General features: G+C 36.9%; 1 protein-coding gene across 1 annotated transcript in view; it reads right to left on the bottom strand.

The window, feature by feature from the left end:
- The window catches only part of LOC107838988 (peptidyl-prolyl cis-trans isomerase CYP57), a gene marked incomplete in the record, with an annotated part of 55,018 nt that overhangs the window by 12,144 nt on the left and 34,736 nt on the right, over window positions 1-8,138 (bottom strand).

Here is an 8,138-nt window from a genome sequence, read left to right as displayed (position 1 = left end):
ATCAAGATAAGGTAAAAGGGCACACTAGTTAAAATGAAGTCAATAAAAGAGCTAGGGGCACAAACAACAATCTATAATAGATAGAGAGCAACAAAACCAATAATATAACGCAAATTTGGATAAACAATAGTCAATAGCGGGAACTAATACTACCACAATTAATGTATATGCTAGTACATCAAGTAACAGTAATCAGACGAGGTATTACACTCCAAAACTACTAAGAACAATAAAAAGATTCACACGTAAAACACTATTACAAAGTAACCAATCAATAAGAAATTCGACATCCACAACCAGATAATCAGCCAAGTTGCTACGAAACAAGAATCCTAACAAGAATAATGCAGAACACTACCAGTAGGAGACCCTAAAAATCAAGAAAGCTATACACAACTAGAGAAGATGGATCGCGTGTACCTGATCGAAGCTGGGTTGTGTCCGTATACTTGGTTGAGTCACTGGATTCCGGCAATTTAAGGTAGAAATTGGTCGCCGGAATAGTACCCCGGAATAGTGTTCCTGTCACCTGAATGTCGCCGGGTAGAGTCGCTGGAGCGTCTTCTGAGCAAAGTCTGGTCTGGTGCTGCCCACTTACATCGTCGTCGGAGTTGAGCTGGTGGAAACCCTAGTGCTGCCGGCGATAGCAGTGCCGAGAAGGGGAATCGGGGAAGGGAGAGAGAATGGGATAGAGAGAGAACTCGGGAGAGAGAGAATGGGGGGGAGAAAGGGAATAACCCCGACCTGTTTCCGACGCGTCTACGTCGTCGCCGGCATCGGATTCAACCGGTCAGTCCAAGACGAGTTCGCCGGAGAAAGATTGTCGGAGAGAGCCCCAAGTATACCGTGTTAAAGCAGCTTCGTCGGAAAATCGTGCTCCACGACCTTCGAGTTTCACCCCTATTTTTGTATAAATAAAATAATTTTCAATTCGAAAAACCAAATGGGTATATCTATAACAACAATTTCAGCAAGAATGAAATGACAAGACAGAAAGCAATCAGCTTTAAACACAAATGAGACACGTCTCCTTTGGAACGAATGGGTAATTTCTCTTCTAAGTGGTAGCAGTTAAAGCAAAGTGGAAATAGAAGCCCTAAAATTACATTTTATCGTTGAAACCCTAATTTTAACAAAAAATTAAAAAGGCGTCGCCTTTAGCGCCTCCCCTCCCCTTGTCTCCATGTCGCCATTCTCGCCTTGGCGTCGCCTTTCGCAGGTTGCATCGCCATAAAGGTAGACGACGACATGGCGCTCGCCGTTGGTAACACTGCTTGGCTATTGGGGCCTTGATTACTAGAGAGTAAGACACCACTGCGCTTTACTTTAACAATAGTCTACAAAGCCTCTAAGAGATAGACAACTTTAGCTTAGGTCAGGACAGAACCCCGCCATACCCTTAACTATAATACAATATCAAATACATGGTAAAGACTCGGTAAAGCCCCTAATCAACATAGAGCTCACCAATACCTGCTGAGTATTCTGTGCTTCTTTTAGGGAGATCTTAGTTGGAATACCTGTACCTGCGACATGAAACATAGTGTCCCCTAAAAGGGACGTTAGTACGAAAGAATGTATTGAATATGCAAGACATAAAAGTAACCATATGTAAAACATGAGCTCGAATGAAACCAAGTTCAAATGTATAGATAAGGATAGAAGACCACCTTTGCTTATACTTGTGGAATCATGTACGTTACATTCTTTTCTTTAATTGCTCTTCTTTGCTTTATTAACTTCGTTAGTATGTGATACAAATGACGAGCTGATCAGTGGTAGAAGAGGATGACCCGTGCTAGGCATTTTAACCCCTGGGATACTTCCTCATAAATATACAAATAGGATCGGCCCATGCTAGGTATCATATAACTCCTGAGCAACCACCCATAAATACATCAATTGGGATCGGCCCATGCTAGGTATCATAACCTCTGAGCTGCCACCCATAAGTACATCAATGGGGATCGGCCCATGCTAGGTATCATAACCCCGGAGTTGCCACCAATAAATACATAAAGAGGGACAATATTGGGGGCTGTAACTTTACCTTTATTTTTGAAATTTGCTTTCTTAAATTGTACTCCATCAAGACTAAGTTTTCTTTCAAGTTGAGCCAAATACTACTGAAAATATCTTAGAGATTAAAGAGAAGTGGACTGCCAAGCTTGGCAAAAAGGGGTTGTCCTACACTTGAAACAAAAATAACTTGATTTCCATAACATCCCATGATAGAACTAAAGATAAACTATAGTTATTTTCACTTACCTTGGCTGGAAATAAAGAGGGTTTCTTCAAGAACCCTAGGAGAAATTAGGCGGTTGTTTTTGGTTGAAAGGAGTTGGAGAGAAATCTGATTATCTACAAATAAAATAATATTGAAAATTAGGTTATCTTGGTCTATAAATGACCCTTCATGACCGCCTCTCTCTCTTTAATTTAGACCAAATTTTCTTTTTGGTCAAAAGGTCCAAGTATGTGATGCACCTACTTGGTTCTTTAAGCTAGTCAGATAGTCCAAGTAGGTGATGCACCTACTTGCTCTATTAAGCTGGTCAAAAGGTTCATTTACCTTAAGTAGGTGATGCAGCTACTTTCTCTCTTAATTTGGTCAAATAAGGTGATGCACCTATTTGGCCATTGGACTTGGGCCTTTTGGATCCGAAACTATTGAGTCTTGGCTGCCCATTTTTCTCCTTTCTCTCTTTTAGTTTAGGCTAGAATTAATTCAAGTAGGTGGTAGTGTATTTGGCCCAATAAGCTGGTCAAGGGAGTCTTAGTAGGTGATGCACCTACTTAGTTCTTAGGTTGGTCAATAACTCAAAGTAGGTGATGCACTTACTTGTCACCTTCTAGCTTAATTTAAGTCAAGCAAGCAGCTCCCTTATTTTACTCCATATTCTAAGTCTTAATCTCTTATGTTACCTTAATACTTATATACACTTGGACACTTTAACCGTTTTACTTAAACTTAACACTCACCTACATTAAGCTCAAAAAACCACCTTACTTTCAAGTTTAAATACCTTCATCGATATTAACTTAGTCGTATATGTGCTGAAATATATGGGTTGTTACACCCCCCCTCTCACAACCAGCCTATCAGTTGTGTTGGGCAGTTGCTAACTTTTGAAAAAATCTAGTCTTCTTGTCAGTTATCACCTTGTTTCAACCAAATAACCCTCGACTTTTGTCTCCAGCTAGCTTCTTCTTGTTTGTCCAGCACTTTCAGTTCTACAAGAATTGTTGCTCTTACCACCATTTCATCATTAAGTAATCTTTCATTCTGGATCCTGTCAAGCTCAGCCAACTCTTCTAGCAAACCATTTTTTCTGATTGTTTCAGAAAAATTCTTCCTGCTCTGTTCTTTCAGTTTTTGTTTTAGCATCCTCAGTTTGTTGCTCAGCTTGTAGACCGGGCACCCTACTACCTCAAAGCTGTCCCACCACCCCTGCACCATATCATTGAAGCCATCAACCTTGAGCCACCAATTTTCAGACTTCAAGTATGGATTTCTATGTTCCCAGTTACCACTTTCTAACATAACAGGATTATGGTTTGAACCTGCTCTGTGATGCTTTCCTTGATGCTTTTGAACTTTTCCTCCCATTCCATATTCAACCACTATGTCATATCCTATTTGAATCATTTGCATGGAGGTGCAATAATCATTGTTGTTATGCTGATTCCAGTTCAGTCCCCTAGTTTATTCCATATGACTTCCTCTTCAGCATCTCAAACCTTGGAGTTGTAAGATCATCTGTGTCACTTTCAACATTATGGTCAACATTTTTTGATTTTGTTGTCGTTGTCGTCTCCTGAATAAGTGTTACTTTTCCAATATTTGTTAAGTAAGCTGTCATAAGCACCCGATTATATTTCATCAGTGATTTGACTCATGAGGCTGACGTGGTAGTGAAGCTGGATTCTTAGGCCATTTGTAAGAGATCGTTTCAAGTATCTTGGGTCTATGATTCAGGGGAATGGAGAGATTGACGAGGATATCACACACCGTATTGATGCAGGGTGGTTGAAATGGCGGCTTGCTTCGGGAGTTTTGTGTGATAAGAATGTGCCTCCTAAATTTAAAGGTAAGTTGTAGAGTAGCAGTCCGATCGACTATGTTGTATGGAGCAGAGTGTTGGCCAATTAAGAACTCCCACATCCAAAAGTTGGAGGTGGCGGAGATGAGGATGTGAGATGGATGTGTGGACTTACTAAGAGAGAGAGTTATTCGAGAGAAGGTTGGAGTGGCTTCGGTGGAAGACAAGATGCGAGAAATGAAGTTGAGATGGTTCGAGCATGTGATGAGGAGGTGCACTGATGCTCCAGTACGGACATGTGAGGGGCTGGCTCTGGATGGTTCTAGGAGGGTAGAGGTAGACTGAAGAAATATTGGAGGGAGGTGATTAGACATGACATGGAGCAATTACAGCTTACAGAGGACATGACCCTTGATAGGAAGGTGTGCAAGATGCGAATTAGTGTAGAGGATTAGTGGGAAGGTGTGCGTCCTTACTAATAGGGAGGAGCGCGTTGTTTGTAATTGTGCCTGTAGTCATAGTGTTATGCATGTGTCTTGTAGTTTTTTGTTCATGGTGTTTTGGTAATGTTTGTTGTTTTGGATAAATAGTTTATGGTATTACTCTGTGAGTGTCTTGTTTGTTTTATTATCTAGTGGTGTTTTATCCCATTTTGTTGTTTGTTTTTATGTTTTTTAGTTGTTATACTACTATTTGTTCTGAGCCGGGGTCTATCAGAAACATCTTCTTTACTTCATATGAGGTAGTGGTATGGATTGCGTACACTTTACCCTCCCCAAACCCCACTTTGTAGGAATACACCGGGTATGTTGTTGTTCATAGATTATTTATTATTTTTATGAGTTTATGATTTGAAGTATTACTTACAATAGACTAAATGTGGTTCGACCGATTATTACTTTACTAATATATATAAGTGGCGCAGGAGACGGTTGTCCTGCCAGCTTCGCCAAAGGGTAATTTAGTCATTTCACAATTTCAACCACCACAAAAGCCCCATTTTTAAAGGACATTTCCGTCAATTCACAACAATTTCACCCAACACTAAACCCCTCTTCTACCGGACATTTTTGTCATTTCACATCAAGTTCAACCACCAGAAAACCCAGCACAAAATTGAAGATGATAACAATGAAGAACAAGCCAAAGGATAGATTTTAAAGTTTATACCCTTCTTCCTGCAGAAACTTTGATTTTGAGGATCAAATCAGTAAAATCGGGACAAAAAAGACAACACAGCTAACATGACTGCAGAGTTCAGTTGCACTATAAATAGGCCTTCTGCGTCACCCCATCAAGATACAGGCCTGCTCTCGTTGCCCCCATGAACTCTAGACACTTCAATTATCACACTCATGTATTTGAAAGTGAGATATAAAATTGATAGCTAAAAGTGATGAATTGAAAAAAAAAATAAAAAAAATTCAAAAAATCATATCAAGAACATAAGAAGAGGCAGAACCAAAAATAAAAGAAAAATGGAAGCAGAAGATGTCACGGGTTTGTGTTGTAACCTAAGAAAAAGGAAATATAAAGGACTGTTTTTTTCAACAATACTGCTTGAACTTTTGAATAATTTCTGTAGTACATCAGATCTGTGAGATTACCTAAGGGAGATAGGCGTTTTATTCCATATAATAAATCTATAATTTGATGGAGAAACAGATGCAGAAGTTGATCTAGGTGCAGTAGGTTAATCTGTGTATCGGTTTACGCACTATGCCGGTGCCAACAATCTACTTAATTTGGACTGAATTTGCACCATGTAACTAATGTCAGTTGCTGAAGAAGCGTGATAGCGCAAATAAACGAAGCAGGAAAAGAAACCAAGGAAAAAAATAACAGAAATATGGAGAAAGCATTTCAGATCTGCATAAGTACCATATGAGTAAAAAAATTGAACCGTTACAATTAAAGTAAAAGAATGAGCTCTGGGAACATGGAAAGAGGAAAAAGAATGACCGTAAAGCTTCTGACAGGACACGAGGTTGTTTTTCAAGGATAACAAGCGTTTACAGTTTATTTAAAGCTACAGGTGGGTTATTTTACTGAAAATATCTTTTTCCATTTAATTAATTTAGTTTAATTCATATTCAAAATGTACTATTTTTAAAAAAATTACGTAAATAATACTATTAATTACAATAATTAAAAATTTAAAATATTTTAAAAACATTAAAAATTTTACATTCGAAAATTTATTAATGTCATATAAATTGAAACAAAAAAAATAACATATATTATTTAAAAATATCGTAAAATACTTTAAATTACAATAATAACAACTCAACATATGTAAACAACAAAGAAATCTTGATTGATTCTTCGAATGAGAAATTATATCTATGCTGCGTAAATTGGAGAAAAAAGAGTAACATATGTTATTTAAAAATTATATAAAGAATTACTACAAATCACAATAATAAATAGCTTAAAATATCTTTAAAAAATAAATGAAGAATTTAATTAACTCTTCAAATTCCATCAATATAACCTAAAACAAGACAACCAGAGTATTTACTATATTATAATTATATAAAACTTATCACAAATCATAATAATTAACAATTTAAAATACTAAAGATGATAAGAAAAAAATAATTGATTCTCTAAATTTCAAGTGGTCACATAAAATGAGACAAAAAAGTACTCCCTCTATTTCAAAATAAATAAATTGTTGAGCTATTTTTCAATATTCAAAATAAATGAATTGTTCATTTTTCAAGAGACATGTTGGAAATTTCTTTGAATCTTATCCTTTCATTTAATGAAGTTCTTAAGTATTTCACATTTTCTAAGAGAGTAATTTAAGAACAATTAAAAGAGTAATAGTGGAAAGTAACATACAATTTATGTCCTAAAAGAATTTTCTTAAGAGGTGTGTCATATTCCAACAATTCAATTATTTTGAAATGGAGGGAGTAACATATATTCGGCTGACTCTTCAAATTTCATCAATGTGATATAAATGGAAACGCCGAGAGTAATATATATTACTTAAAGGTTTATATAAAAAATATAAAATATCACAATATTTAACAACTTAAAATATTTAAATTTCATATTAAAAATTTGATTGACACTCCAAAATATATTTGTATCATATAAATGGAGATAAAAAATTAACATATATTGCACGGGTTCTTTGTATCTAGTATATAATTTATATGTGGTTACGGACTTACGGTTTCAAGTCATGGAAATAGGCTCTTGCAAAAATGCAAGGTGAGACTATCTACAATAGACTCAATTTGGTTTGGCTCGTCTGAATCCAGTGCGTAGCGGGAGTAAACTGCACCAGGCTACCCTTTTTTCAATACTTATGGTGTCTTAGGGTATCGACTGCGTACACTTACCGTCCCTAGATGATGCGGGTACGACCACGAGGATACACGTATGTGAGAATGCATTGGACCCGTCCAATAAAGCGTCCAAGTGAAGTGTGGAGAAGACCTTGGATCACACCTAAACCGACCTTAAACTTACACTCCAAGGGCGCCCTTGGTCACATTTGGTATCAGAGCATGGCTTGATCTTGTTCCTACAAGATCAAATCTTGGTCTAGTTCACTTGAAAAAAAAAAATTGAAATCTGAAAATTCCAGAAAAAGAACAATCTGTCCATTTTGTGTTTTTGGCCAAAAATTGTGTTCTTGTTGTGTCTTGGCCGAGATTTTTACTTATCTTGAGTGTTTCTAGTGTTAGTTTTGTTCTCTACTAACACTTTGAGTTTAAATCTAATTTTGAGCTTGTATTTGTTGAAGTTGTAGTCGTGAACTTGGACTTGGCCAATTTGTTGTTGAACATTATTGTGGTGGACTGTTTTGGCCTTGTTGTTGTTATAAGCTTGACCACTTGATATTATTGTTCATTGGTGGCCTAAGAACCATTTTGTTGAAGTTGTAGTTGTCTTGGCCAAGTGTTGAAGATATTGTATCGTGAAAATTGAAAGTTGGCCGTGTGAAATTGTTGGTGTTCTTGGAGATTGTTGTTGGTTGTTCTTGGTGATTGTTGATTTTGTTCTTGAAGTTCTTCACAACCTTCATAGCTTGTTAAAATAAAGTGAAACTTAGATCTATAAAGGTGAAGGGAAAAA

This window comes from Capsicum annuum, chromosome 8 (genome assembly GCF_002878395.1).
Source record: "Capsicum annuum cultivar UCD-10X-F1 chromosome 8, UCD10Xv1.1, whole genome shotgun sequence".
Taxonomy (NCBI): Eukaryota; Viridiplantae; Streptophyta; class Magnoliopsida; order Solanales; family Solanaceae; genus Capsicum; species Capsicum annuum.
Note: the sequence above shows the minus strand (reverse complement) of the source record. Positions and strands in the feature narration are given on the sequence as shown.